The 15,460-nt window shown below is 36.5% G+C and overlaps 1 long non-coding RNA gene across 1 annotated transcript in view; it reads left to right on the top strand.

Moving 5' to 3' along the window:
- Positions 1 to 5,189: 5,189 nt before the first annotated feature.
- LOC150055556 (uncharacterized) overlaps positions 5,190 to 15,460 on the top strand; it is a 30,214-nt gene continuing 19,943 nt past the window's right edge. Inside the window, exon 1 of the long non-coding RNA XR_016537445.1 lies at positions 5,190 to 5,306. This is a non-coding gene — a long non-coding RNA (uncharacterized LOC150055556). The remainder of the gene's footprint in view (positions 5,307 to 15,460) is intronic.

Below are 15,460 nucleotides of genomic sequence, written 5' to 3'. Positions count from 1 at the left end.
GTGTGCCTCAACCACTGAACAACTAGGATGAGTCCATATTTTTACTATTGTGAATAGTGCTGTAATAAACATTGTGTGCAAACATCTCTACTGTTGGTTGACTTACATTAGCTAAAAAAGTATGCAATGCCACTTTTTCCAAATAAATTCTTTTTATTATGAAAAGGATGTTTTTGTAAGTAAATAAATGGCTATTTGCAAGTAGATGAAGTTGATGCATGTATCATTATGTACACACACACACCCCCACACACACTAGTCCTGGAGCTTGAACTCAAGGCCTGAACACTTGGAATTTCCTCAAGGCTAACATTCTACCACTTGAGCCACAGCACCACTTCTAGCTTTTTCTATGTATGTGGTACTGAGGAATTGAACCCAGGTCTTCGTGCATGCTAGGCAAGCATTCTTACCAGTAGGCCAAACTCCTGGTCCTAGAATCTTTCTAGTTAAAAGCAAAACAATTGTAGGGCACTGGTGGCTCATGACTGTAATCAGGAGGCTGAGATCTGAGGATCGTGGTTTGAAGTCAGCCCAGGCAGAAGCCTCCACAAGATTCTTATCTCTAATTAACTATCCAAAAAACAGAATTGGCACTGTGGCTGAAGTGTTAGAGAGCTAGCCTTGAGCACAAAGAGACTCAGGGACAATGCCTAGGCCTCACAATTGACCAAAAAAGTAAAACAAGTTCTTGTAATTAATAAAAGGGTTACATTATATTCTCTAGATACTTTACTTAACAATCATTGCTATCCCTTCTCATGTTTTTGTCCCTATTTCCTCTGCCATCCCCTCCTCTCATCTTGTTTCCCCCCTTCCCTATCCTATTTCAAATAAACAAATAAACGTACATACAATCTATCAGATAACAAAGTAAGATACTGTAACAATATGAGATAACCTAGGGACAACCAAAGAGACAAGAAATAATACAGTACATTAAGAATAACAATCATACATTATATGGCTCTTGTTTCTATATCCTGGAGGTCCTTTCATTTAGCCTCATCCTATATGGCCTTATGTATCTAGGTTTTGCGCTATTGTAAACCTCTGCTAGGAGAGTCCAAGGTTTATACTAATTATGACAAATGAGGGAAACCATTGGGCCTATATTGCTTTAAAATAAGTTCTAATTTGGAAGGAAATCTCTAGTGTTTCAAGAGAAAAATTGATGGAAAACATTAACCAATGATTGAATAAGAAATATAAATTATTCTTAAATATATGAAAATATAATATAATTCATTCATGCATGGTAAAGGAAATAAAATCAAAGCCATCTTTGGCAGTCTTGTCTTTTGTCTAAGTTGCAGAAGTTCAGATTCCTATTGGGATGACAGACGATAATAATCACCTGCATCAGATTTTATTTTTATACAAACTATGTGGAAGGCAATTTGACAGTATTGAATTTAAAATGCATAAGGTGGTTGTGTGATATATATATATATATATATATATATATATATATATATATATATTGCTGCACAGATTGCTACAGCTTTGACAATTAGACCACGGTCACTTAGTCTGCTCATTGACATGTTATCATTGTTTTGTTGTGGTGTGGGTATGTGACACTACTGCTCCAGTCCTGTAATTAGCCATTTCTCCAAGAAGCTCTGATCTCTATTTTTTTTTTTTTGAGAAAGTTCTGGATGTAAGATGTGTGTTGTGGTGTAGTAACAATTATATTAGGTCTTTAAATGAACATAGTAAATAAATATATATCTATAAACATTTCTGAATGCAATGATTTGTCTCTAAGCAATAAGCCTACCACATTTGTTTATTCTTTCCATCTACTGTGTTCTCAGGACTCTAATTTTGTGAAAATATACTTTGCAAAAACAAAAGGTCCTTTTCATACAACTACTTAATAACCCCACAACTCGTGACCGAAAGCAAGTCAAGTGATTAAGTGAAAATTTTAGACTTTGTATTTCTAGATTTATATATTTAGTACCAGGTCAACAACATCATAAGGAAAACGAGTCAAGCATCTGTAGTGAAGCGCCAAGCTTTCTATGTATCATGAAGCTTTTAATATTTTTTTTCTGTGACAGTGGTCTCCTGGGAGTCATATACTTATGGATTACAAGTGTCTACTCTATTAAACAAAATATTCAATCTTACTGAAACTATCATTCTAGACACCTCTATTTTCTTATCTATATAGTCCTACTTCAACAGTGAGAAACTGGACTCTGACCCTCTGCCATCTGTTGAGTCCTTATTGAGTTTTAGTATACATCTCTATTGCTGTCAGAATTATTAACATGTACACCAGAGAGGCAGTATGTGCCAGCTAGAGTTTGCTTAGGTGTAATTTCTGCTCCGTTTAGTGTGAGACTAAAGACTGCAGTACTATTTTCCAAGATGACATAGATCAGTTAGCCTTCCCCCAGAACCTTCAGCGAGAACATTTATATTCCGTTTTTATTGTTGGGCACACAGTAATTTGAACTCAGTGCCTCATGTTTGCTCAACTGCCACCTATACCTTCACCTTGCATCAAACCAGATTATTTGTTGGTAATTTTAAAGGTGGACTCTTCCAGACTCATTTTTTTGCCTAGTCTGGAGTTGAACCACTCGATCTCACCATTAGAAATAGCTTCTGAATAGCTTGGACTTACAGGTATGAGCCATAGTTGCCCAGTTCCTATTTTTTTTTTTTTTGCTAGTCTTGGGGCTTAAACTCAGGGTCTGAGTACTTCCCTTGGACTTTCTCAAGGTTAGAACTCTACCACTTGAGCCACAGCACCAATTCCAGCTTTTTCTGTGTATGTGGTATGTTTTTGTGCATGCTAGTTGAGCACTCTACCATTAGGTCAAACTCCTGGCCTGGCTTCCTATTCTTATAGTATTGTATTATTATATTATAGTATAGTATTATATAGTAGTCTCATAGTATTGTTGTATTTCTTTTCACATCCTGCATTTATTCTGAAGTTCATTAATCTAAGTTATTTTTTTAATTTGTATGTGCTGAGATTTCTTATTTGTGATATCAAATTCTATTTATTTCCACAAATGCTTAATGTTTTATACCTATCATTATTGTTCCATTATTGTTCTATGTCCTGCATTTATTTGAGGGCATCTCTCTGTTCATTCTCATTTCTCTCCCTTTATAGTTATCCATGGTGGCAACATGAATTCTCTTTCTGGAGTCTAGTCAGCCCCTCAATAGGATGATGGAGATAGTGACAGCCATATTTCACAGCCATTAATGTCATTTGAGATAGATTATCCAAGAAAATAATCCACCCAATAATTTGAAGAAGGAATGACACAAACTATTGGAATGACAGATACTGAGACAAGCCCATTTCTGAGCATTCTGAAGAAGATTTCTATATAAATTAGAAAAAGGGTTGCATTGAATAGATGTATCCCAGGATCAAGATACAACACCTAGCAGTGGAATGGGGCTTCTTTTTTTCTTTTTTGTGTGTGGTGGTTTTGGGGTTTAGGGCTCAGGGCCTGAGCATTGTCCCTGAACACTTTTGATGAAGCTCAAGGTGAGTGCTCTTGCCACTTGCGCCACAGCTCCACTCTGGATTTCTTGGGTTACTTTCGTGAAGATAAGTCTCATGGACTTTTCTGCCTGAGCTGGCATCAAACTGTGATACTTAGATCTCAGGTTTCTGAGTAGCTAAGATGACAGATGGGAGCCACCAGCACCTGTGGCTACACAGAGCTTACTTAGTTGTAGCCATTGTATCTGCAATCTCAGCTAGGTTCTATGGTGCTGTGAGCAGAATACCCTACATATCCCTGCCTGTCAGATGGGAGAAAGGATTGTGAGTTTCATGTAGGGCAAGTGCATAGACCAAGATCCTCGGAACACAGCTTATAATATACTCTAGGACATTCATCCCATGAGAATAAAGTGGGATTACAGGAAAAGATGTGTAACCAATCAGGATTTTGGAAACATGGTCATTAGCAAAAGGTATTGCCTAACGTAAGAGCCATGTAGTTCTAGCAGCACATACAAACAAGTTATGAAATATTGAAGACAGAACCACAAAGTGGAAAGATGGTAGAAAACAAGCATCCAAACAAGACAAGTAAAGTTGATGTCAAACTAAAAGTCTTTTTTTTTAAGACAGACATTTAAGTTGTTAATCCTCTGCACAGGCAGTTTCAGTTCTACTTGAACTCTCATTTGGCTTTCTTAAAAGTATTGTCATTTCCAACTTACTAGAACACTTCCTAAAGCTTCTTTCTCAGTGGGAAGTGGAATGCAAATATTTTTAGATGAGTCACCTCCTTTTATAACTGGTTTCCTAATATTTTGACTTTCTGGTTGGGAGTCTGGCAAAGCAAAGGATGTCTCATAGACTGTCACAAAATTAGGGAGAGGGGGAGGGGGTGTACAGAGGATTTCTTAATTTTATAAGCTGGTCAGACAATCAGCTGTAGCTCAATGTGCCGGAAATTCTGTTATTTCCATAATCTATTTTTAGTTTTATTATGTAAAATCTTTAAATGAAGAAATACTTTTTCCATTTCAACAAAGTATCAATTCATTTTAAAAATAAATGATCCTGGGGTATTTGTTTTACCTTTTCACTGTCAGGACAAATCTCCATTGTTATTGCCACAGTTTATTTCTTCTTTTGAAAGTAGAGGTGCAAAATCCTAGTTTGCTGATATCATATACTTTGTGCATAAATCTTCAAATAGACCGCTGTACAAGCCATCTAGCTTAGAACATCCCAGAGTTGACATATCAGGGGTAACTGCAGCAGGGACATATAATTTTGTAAAAACTGATGCAGTTTTTTTTAATGCAGTTTCCTTAATATTTTTTTTTTGCCAGTCCTGGGCTTGAGCTCAGGGCCTGAGCACTGTCCTTGGACTTTCTCAAGGCTAGAGCTCTACCACTTGAGCCTCAGCACCACTTCCGGCTTTTTTCTATGTATGTGGTACCGAGGAATTGAACCCGGGTCTTCATGCATGCTAGGCAAGCACTTTAACCACTAGGCCAAATTCCCGGCCCCCAGTTTCCTTAATTTTAATTAAAAGCTCATGCCTTTGAAATCGTAGTTTTACATGTTTTATATGTTTTTTCTTTTGCAGCATATCAGAGTTACCTTTAGTATCAACGCTTCATTCCCTCAATCTGCACTGCAATAACATCCATCACCAAGATAACAGCCATTGATCATATACAGAATTTGCATCATTTAGATCTGTCATCTAATCAAATAAGTCAAATTGAAGGACTAAACACACTGATAAAAGTGTGTACTTTAAACTTGTCCTACAGTTTGGTCACAAGAATAGAAGGTTTGTAAGTGATTTTTTCATATAACGCTTGCATAAAGTATGTGATTTCTTTTGTTCTTCAAAGAGTGAACTGAATATTATTACAAGCTTGAAAACTAACTGCAAAAATCTTCACAGAGCCAGGTACTGGTGGTTCATGCTTGTAATCCTAGCTACTCAAGAAGCCCAGATCTTAGAATGGTGGTTCAAAGCCAGCCCAAGCAGAAAAATCCAAGATACTTAACTAGCGAAAAGCTAATTGAAATGAAGATATTGCTCAAATTGTAGAGTACTAGTTTTTTTTTCAGTATGAATTTTTTAATTAAAGAATTTATTAACATTGATTTTTACATAATTTTTTCATGTTTTTATTGTAATTAATAGAAGGGCTATTCACAAGATAGAAGGTGCATTACTTCACAAACATTGATACCCTTTCTCATATCTTGGTCCCCTTTCCCCCCAACCCTCCCCTCATCTTTGTTTTCTCCCCTTCCCTATCAGATTTCAAATAACCAAATAAACATATATACAATATATCAGATAACAAGGTAAAATACTGTAACAATATGAGATAACCAAGAGACAGCAAAAGAAGTGAGAGATAACATAGTGCATTAAGGACAACAGTCACTCATTATATGGCTTTTGATTCTATATCCTGGAGGCCCTTTCATTTAGAGTCATACTATATGGCCTTATGGTATCTAGGTTTTGGTCTATTGTACATCTAGGAGAGCCCAAGGTTTCTACTGATTATGACAAATGAGGGAAACCATTGAGCCTAAGTTCCTTTGAGTCTGGCTTACTTCACTTAATATTTACATCAATTTCAAATGATATGTTTAACAAACAAGTATTCAAAATGGAATCTCTATATACAATCACTGGCACTTAGATTTTAGAACATAATTAAAATTAGGCTGAGAGTTTGTATGTCATAGATAAGTATTAATTTATGTAATAAAACATTTTGTCTATAGAATCAGATTTTTATGTCTATGTAGTTGTGTTTATATTTCCAATACCATGTCCATAGCATTGGTACACAAATATTGAGTCCTCGCTTTTGTAATGTTTGGATCTAATAGCCACATATTAAGGATACCATGTGCCTTTTGTTCCTTTAGTCTTGTCTCACACAACATGATTCCTTATAGATTCATCAACTTCCCTGCAAATGCCATTACTTTCTCTTGTCTGTTGGCTATGTAGAATTCAATTGTATATCTATATCTATATCTATAGATATAGATGTATCACATTTTCTGTATCCATTCATCTGTAGTAGGGCATCTGGATTGGTTCCATTGCCTGGTTATTGTGAATAGTGCAGAGATGAACATAGCTGAGCAGGTGCCCTTATCATATCTTGGGTTATGATGTTCAGGATAGATGCCCAGAAGTGGTATGGTGGAATCGTAGGGAAGGTCAATTTTCAGTTCTTTAAGAAACCTCCACACTGCTTTCCAGAGTGGCTGAACTTGCTTACAATCCCACCAGCAGTACAATAGGGTTCCTTTTTCTCCACAATCCCATCAACAACTGTCATTGTCTGAGATCAAAATCTTGGCCATTCTTGTTGGGGTAAGGTGATATCTTAGGGTTGTTTTTATTTGCATTTCCTTTATGACCATGGATGATGAATATTTTCTCATATGCTTTTCTGCCATTTTAACCGCTTCTTTTGATAAGTCTCTCATTAGTTCCCTTGCCCATTTAGTGATTGGTTTGTTGGGTTTGGGGGGATTTGTTTCTTGAGCTCCCTGTAGATACTGGATATTAAGCATTTGTTTGATGTTTTATTGGTAAATATCTTCCCAGTTGGTTGGCTGTCTTTCTACTTTAGTGACTATGCCTCTATCTGTGGAGAAACTTTATTTTTAGGTAGTCCCATTTATTGAGTCTCTCTCCAATCTGTTGTGACCCTGGGATTCTGTTCAGGAATTTTTTGCCTGTGTCTATGAGTTCCAGTGTCTCTCCAACTCTATCATGTAGCAGTTTCAAGGTTTCCTGTCTGATATTGAGGTCTTTGATCCATTTTGAGTTAATGCTTGTGCATGGCAAGGGGCTAGAGTCAATTTTTAGTTTTCTGCATGTGGCTGCCCAGTTTTGCCAGCACCAATAATTGAATAGGCTGTTTGTTCCACTGTATATCTTTGACTCCTCTGTCAAATACAAGTTGAGTATAGGTATGTGGTTTTATTTTTGGATCTTCTGTTCCATTGATCTTCTGGTCTATTTTTGTGCCAATACCATGCTGTTTTTGTTATTATGGCTCTATAGTAGAGTTTGACATCTGGTATTGTAATACTACCAGCATTGCTCTTTTTGCCTAGAACTGTTTTGGCTATTCTAGATCTTTCCTTGTTCCATATGAACCTTTGGATTATATCTTCTATTTCAGTAAAGAATGTCTTTGGGATTTTGATGGAGATTGCATTGAATTTGTATATCAATTTTGGCAGTACGGCCATTTTCACTATATTGGTTCTCCCTACCCATGAGCATGGGATGTCTTTCCATTTCCTGGTGTCCTCTTTAATTTCTTTCCTTAAAATCGGTGCAGTTTTAACTCTGCTTGAATTATTTTGGTACAAGAGTGATCCCTTAAGAATACAGTTCTCTTTGGCTCATAAATATAATCCTATCTACTCAGAAGTCTGAGATCAGAAGATCACAGTTTGAAAACAGCCAGGGAAGGATAATCCATGAGACTATTTTCTCCAGTTAATCCCAGAAAAAGCCAGAGTGGCACTTTGTCTCAAGTGGTAGTATACTATCCTTGAGCAAAAATGAATTCAGTGACAGGGCCCAAGGCCAGAGTTCAGGACAGTTCCCTTGTATTCCACAACCTGTACATAATCATTTAATAATACATAAGCTGAGTAAATTAATAAATCTGTTTGGCTGCTATGCATTTTTTCCACCACTATGAAAATTACATCTCCTAGGGAGATTTTAACATTAGATTAGATTTTTGCCTGCAACACATAGAAGCAATCTTGTAACTGAAAATACTGCTTAGGATACTCAACCTCTGTACTATATTATGTTGAGAACGTGTTTTGCTATTTACCTACCATCCAATGCAGCATATATGATGTCCAGAAATTTTTAGGTATGCTATAGTCTAAATAAAAAGTGTTATTATTCATCAAATAGGGTCATATTTCAAAATAAGAGGTCACCGATTCTTTGCTCATAGTTTTGAAACTTAATCAGTATTTATCAAACTGTAGCAGAGTGGGCTATCTCCTATTTAAAAGTCATTCACTTGTACCTGCTAAACATATTTTAATGGACATGGCTTGAAACAGTATGAGAAAAATGAAAGATGCACAGCGTGTGAATCTTTGCATTAATTCCTATTTATACACTTAAGTATAAAGAACAAGTCTCTTTACCCAGTACAATTTGTCATTCCTATAAACCTTTAGGATAAGGAGCTATCAGCTAAGGTAAGAGGATTCAGAGGAATATATATCCAGCTCTAATAGTTCTTATGGAAGCTTATAAGTAAGAGCATATGCATTTAAGAAATATATATTCTATATTTTTGAAGCAGGATTCAATTGAATAGAGTGGTAATGAGTACTGAATTAGAAGGAATGATTGGTGAGTTCTAATTCCATGTAAGATTCATTTAGTCTATAGTTTTGAAATGATTATAAATTGTGTCCTATGTTGTACTAACTCTAGTAACCCAGTGAACAAAGTATAGTCTACTCTCAAGCAATGTTGTCATTGCTGATAACCTTCTACATGTAGGTTGCTAGTCTTCAACATTCTCATCCTTGAAACATTACCAGGGCACCATCTTGCCATTAGGCTGAAATAACACTCAATATTCAGCAAAATATGAACTATGCACCAAGCTCAATCTCTACATTACACTTTAGTACCTGAATTATCCAGTGTCCTTGCTTGTGCACCTGCCTTACAAAGTAATGTCAGACTCAACCCCAGGAGCCAGGCTGAGGAAGAGATGTACAATCTATTATCTATTTTTCTCTTTTCTGTCATAGCTAAAAAGACTTCTTCCCACAGATATCTGTCCACACACATATCCTGTGGACTTGTAGCTAAATATTCAACAGCACAGAAGTATTTCCCCTTGTTATCTAGATTGGAATTACAATATACTATGGCAAAAGCCTAGAGTTCACTTACTAGGTTTTGGAGGGCACACACAGAAAAAGCAGCAAGCCCAGACTTTAGTAACTGAGAATGGGGAGCTAGAAGGCTCTCTGAAAGGCAGGCAACAAAGCTGAGAAAAATAGGGGTAAGTGAGAATTACTTAGGCTAATGGAATATGTAAAAGTCTATAAGCAGCTAAAGTAGTGTTTTCCATGGGCTAAGGGTAAGAAAGGACAAATGCATTTGTAAAGTTCCAGTTCTATCCTTCAAAGGTGGATCCAGCAGTCATTTGTAAATCTATCCTCTCACTTCCTACTCATCTATCATATTCCATTTTGCATCTATCACATTAAACCTTCCCATTATAATTACTTCTGAGCATATTTATCTCCCATTACTAAAAGGTAGGCTCATTGTGGGTTCTGCTCAATTGTTTTCACATCCTGCACATTAGTAATCACAATGGCTTGCATATAACAGGTGCTTAATTAAAAACAATATGCTCTAAGTAGCTGAAAGTGCTTGAGATAAGCAGACACATGTTTCATGACCTAAAGGAGTGGCATGGATGATTCAAACACAGGATGGGAAACATACTGCTTCTGCATAATCTCAGCTAATTTAGACTTATCAGAATACTTGTGGAAACAGTCATCAAGACAATCATCCTTTAGTTCTTTACCTCTTAATTCACTAACTTTATGCCAGATTTAATTGTGTGTGTGTATGTGTGTGTGTGTGTGTGTGTGTGTGTGTGTGTGCGCGCGTGTGTTTGTGTTAGGTGATAATATTGGGGCTTGGATTCTAACAGTTGAAGCACATTACCAGCCCATTTTTGCCTTGTGTTAAGTTTTTTTTTTTAAATGAGGTCTCAGATTTTTACCTATCATAGCTTTAGATTGCAATCCTCTTGTCTGTGCTTTCCAAGTAGCTTGGATTGTCGGTCCAAATTACATCTGGCTTGTTGATCAAGATTACTCCTCAGTGGTTTGCTTATACTGGCTTTGAATCCTGATCTTTCAAGAATCACTGGTGCCTGGGATTACAGGCATGCATCAGAGCAGACATTTTTTCATTTTAAAAAATGAAATGATTCATATAAAATACCATGATATATATGTAAGGTTGGTGACTAATAATAATGCCACAAATAATTTTTTGTCTGCCATCCAGTTAAAAAATTTTTGTTATAATTAAATGTTATAATAGTACTCGCACCAAAAAAGGGGAAGCTTCAAAATTGAACTAAAATTATACAAAATTTGTGGAAAACCCAAGTAATACATTATTGTACTGTAGCACATTTCTCATTAGGAAAAAATTCAAATGTTAGTCCATATATTTTATGAGAAAATATAGAAAAACATGACATAAATAAAATAATAACATTTAATATTCCTAATAGAAAGTAAGGATGGTGAAAAGAAATACATAGTACAGAAAATATTTTCAATGATAGTATACTAGGCCCTGAAATAATAGAAATTATAATATACATTCTATATATAAATGATAAATCTGACTGACTAAAATCAGATACACTGATTTGCTTTAAACAACACGTTTGCTACAATAGATCCAATTCTCTATTATAGCCAATGATAATCGGAACTGAAGATGTGAGCTGTACATAGTGGTGTATGCCTGTTGTAATCCCAGAACTCAGGTGACTGAGACATGAGGATTATGAGTTTGATGTCAACCAGGCCTAAATACAAGTCACTTTCTCAAAACACTAAGTAGTAATTAATTTACTAAATAAGTACTTAGGGAAAGAAAAAAAAAGACATGAGAAAGAAAATCATCTTTCTTCTCTATTCACAGGTTCAAACTCATGAGTTCAATCAGCTATGATTGAAAATTCAGTGCAATAGCCATCAAAATCCCAACAACATTCTTCAGTGATACAGAGGAAGCAATCAAAAAATTCATATGAAATAATAGCAAACCCCGAATAGCAATAACATGATTAGCAGAAAGGAACTGCTGGAGGAATATCAATACTAAGCTTGAAACTCGATTTCAAAGCTATAGTAATATAGCTTGCACAAGAATAAGACTGAGTATCAAGAGAATAAGATAGAAAACTCAGAAATGAATCTACAGACCTATAGCCACCTAATCTTAGATAAGCTAGCCAAAAACACAGGGTGGAAGGAGACCGCCTCCTCAACAAATGGTGCTGAAGAAGTGGCTATACATGTGAAAAAACTGAAGCTAGATTCTTATCTATCAACCTGCACCAGAACCAATTCCAAATAGATCAAAGCACTCAATGAAGACCAGATACCCTCCAAATACTATGGGACGGGCCAGCGATGAATCAGATATGGGCCTCATACCTAAAATATATTTAGAACTCAAAAAATTAACCCCCCAAAAGCCTCAAAAAAGCAGCAACCCAGTTAGTAAATGAACTAAAGACTTAAAGACTTCTCAGAAGAAGAAAGAATGGGCAATAGATACACGAAGAGATGTTGAACATCTCTGACTATAAAAGAAATGCAAATGAAAACAACACTGAGATTCCACCTCACCTCATTTAAAACAGCCATTATCAAGAAACCTAACAATAACATGCTGGATAGGACGTGGCCAAATGAGAACACTACTACCCTGCTGGTGGGAATGTAAACTTGTTCAACCACTCTGGAAAGCAGTATGGAGGTTCCTTGAAAGACCCAGCAATCTCACTTCTGGGCATTTATCCATTTGACCACAAAGCAGATCTCATTAAAGCCACCAGCAGGACCATGTTCATTGAAGCATTTTTTAATTTTTTTTCTGTTTTGTTTTTACCATTGCTAAAATATGGAATCAATCCAGATGCTTCTCAAATGGATCAAGAAAGTATGGCAAATATACATAATGTAATTCTTATACCTGAAAGAAAGACATAGCCCCATTTATAAGGAAATGGAAAGACTTGGAAAAAATTATATTGACATAACCCAGGCCCCAAAAACAGGTTTCATAGGTTTCTCCATTTGTAGCCATTAGACTATGCCTATAAATCCAATGGACAGTGAAAGACAAAAAGTTACAAATGGACATAATAAAGAGGACTCTAAATATTCACAGGGGGACACAAAAGGAGGACATTCTTAGGAGAGGATCACAAAGGATCAACAGCTCTGTCCATATGCTCATATAAAATGATGCTTATTGCCAGTGGCTCACACCTGTAATTCTAGCTACTCGGGAGGCTGAGATCTGAGGATAGCAGTTCAACACCAGCCTGGGCACTAAAGTCCATGAAACATGTATCTCCAATTAACCAGCAAAAAACCAGAAGTGGTGCTGTGGCTTAAGTGGTAGAGTACTAGCCTTGAGCTGAAGAGCTCAGGGACAGCACCCGGGCCCAGAGTTCAAGTCCCATGACTGATCAAAAAAAAAAAAAAAAAAAAGATGTCCGTTGAAGTTCAAGAAGTGAAAAACAGGTTTTTCATTTTACTTTTTGCATGACTCCCCCGCCCCAATTTTCCCCTTTTGTCACTGTTTTTGATTTCTGTACATTTTATCTTATGTTTATCTGATTTGAAGTTTATCTGATTTGAGAAGGGGAGGAGGAAGCACAGAAATGATGGGAAAAAGAGAGAAGTAATTCAGCAGTGATACTCAGTAAATACTGTGTTGGAAATGAACCATGCAACTTGGGGGGAAAAACTGGGAGAAAGTTGAGGAAAGGAGGGACATTGTTAAAAAAGAAATGTACTCTATAGCTGACTTACATAACTGCAACCCCTCTGTGCATCACCTTTATGACAAAAATTACCAAAATTACATGTATATGAACAAATATAGAAAAGTATGGAAATCTATGTAAGAAAAATATTTTCCATGTATATGTATATATACACACATTTTTGTCATTTTCTAACAAATATATTCTAGTGACTTCTGACATATTTGCAATGTATTCCGTATCCTATTTCATCTAGAGATGGTGTAAAGCATCTACAGCATAAAGCATGTACAGATACTGTGTCATTTTATTTGAGGGACTTCAGGATCAGTGGATTTGGGCATTCAAGAAGGGGTCTGGAACAAACTGCATATTCAAGAAAGAAACAATAAATTAAGAAGAATATGGACAGGAGCATGGCCTAGTGGTAGAGTGCTTGCCAGGTGGGCATAGAGTCCTGGGTTCGATTTCTTGGTACTACATACACAGAACAATGCAGAAGTGGTGCTGAGGCTCAAGTGGTAGGGCACTAGTCTTGAGAAAGCCCAAGGACAGTGCCCAGGCCCTCAGTTCAAGCCCCAGGACTGGCAACAAAACCCCCAAACAACAATGAAGAGCAGACAACCTACAAAGTCCTATAAAACCCAAGGGGTATAAAGGTATAACAAAATTCAGCATATTAGTTCTCTCTGCCCAGCTTTTTTTTAAAATTGTAATTAGTAAAAGGGTTACATGATATTTGCCAGATAGAAGGTGCATTAATTCACATACATTGATACCCTTTCACATGTCTTGGTACCGATTACGCTCCCCCCCCCACACCCCCCACCCGTCTTGGTTTTCCCCCCTTCCCTATCAAATTTCAAATAACCAAATACAAATAAATTCAATATATCAGATAACAAAGTGAGATACTATAACAATATGAGATAGCCAAGGGACAGCAAAGGAGATGAGAGACAACATAGTACATTAAGGACAACAATCATTCATTATATGGCTTTTGTTTCAATATCCTGGAGGTCCTTTCAATTAGCTTCACATTATATGGCCTTATGTATCAAGATTTTGCTCTATTGCAGATCTCTGCTAGTAGAGCCCAAGGTTTCTACTGATTATGACGAATGAGGGAAACCATTGAGCCTAAGTTCCTTTGAGTCTGGCTTACTTCACTTGATATGATTTTTTCTAAGTCTTTCCATTTCCTAACAAATGGGGCGATGTCATTCTTTCTGACAGCAGCATAGAATTCCATTGTGTACAAATACCACAACTTGTTGATCCACTCATCAACTGAGGGACATCTAGGTTGGTTCCATATCTTTGCTATGGTGAATAGTGCTGCAATGAACATTGTTGTGCTAGTGGGTTTAGTGTGTCCTTGTTTCTGGATGGTTGGGTAAACTGCCCAGCTTTTTGATTACCTTTCCTTCCTTATCCATCTCCTCCAGAGGTAGCCACTACCCTCTGCTGTGCGGATTATTTCTGCATTAGTTTTCTATTAATGTACACATTATTGCCAGCACATTTATCCTCTTTGTGTTTATATATGTATAGGCCTTGTCTTTGTGGTCCACCATATGGAACAGCTGTTTAGCAGACTGCATGTGGGCTCAGAGGATCTGCCCCACATTCTTCATACTTAGAAAAGGATGATGCCACAAGCCAACATGAGAGTGTTCTCTTTGCCAGCTTGAATGCTGAAGTAGGAAGAAATGATACACATGCAGGGTGAGTCTAGGCAAGGGTTGGGAAACACTGTCTTTATAGGCCCATCATTCCACCCTTAGTTGTTGTCAGGCTCCCCGCGTCAGTAACTAGAGCTGTTAAATTTCACGTGAGTGACAGTAGCTTAAACACTAACTCTGCTTTTTGCAGCTGCAGTCAGTGGACAGCTAATAGCATAATTGATGGACGCTGCCAGTTGCTGAGATGGATGGAAATTAATACTTAAATTACCATAGTTAGAGGTCATAACTTTTTCACTTACATCCAAACACAAGGTATTTATGTTGCCTCAGCCAATAAAATGATTTGGGGGTAAACAAACATGCTATTAACACTATGGGTGTGCAATATTGTAAAGAATATAAATTTGTTAATATTATAATATTTATTTGTAAATTAAATGTTAATACATATATCTAGTTCTATCCCATCTTCCAAAATTTTCTTTATGAAAAACACAAAGAAAGGGAACTCCGCTAAATAGATAAATTCTCAAGAAGTAGTATTTGTTCCAGAAATCATTTAAATTTGATCTTGAAATTGTTTTTAAGTATTGATCATATCTGATTAGTTAAAAATGATATATTCCTTTTTTTGAGGGAGATGAGATTGGTTTATTTTT

Source organism: Megascapheus bottae, chromosome 13 (assembly GCF_031878675.1).
Source record: "Megascapheus bottae isolate mThoBot1 chromosome 13, mThoBot2.hap1, whole genome shotgun sequence".
In the NCBI taxonomy this organism is placed as follows: domain Eukaryota; kingdom Metazoa; phylum Chordata; class Mammalia; order Rodentia; family Geomyidae; genus Megascapheus; species Megascapheus bottae.
Note: the sequence above shows the minus strand (reverse complement) of the source record. Positions and strands in the feature narration are given on the sequence as shown.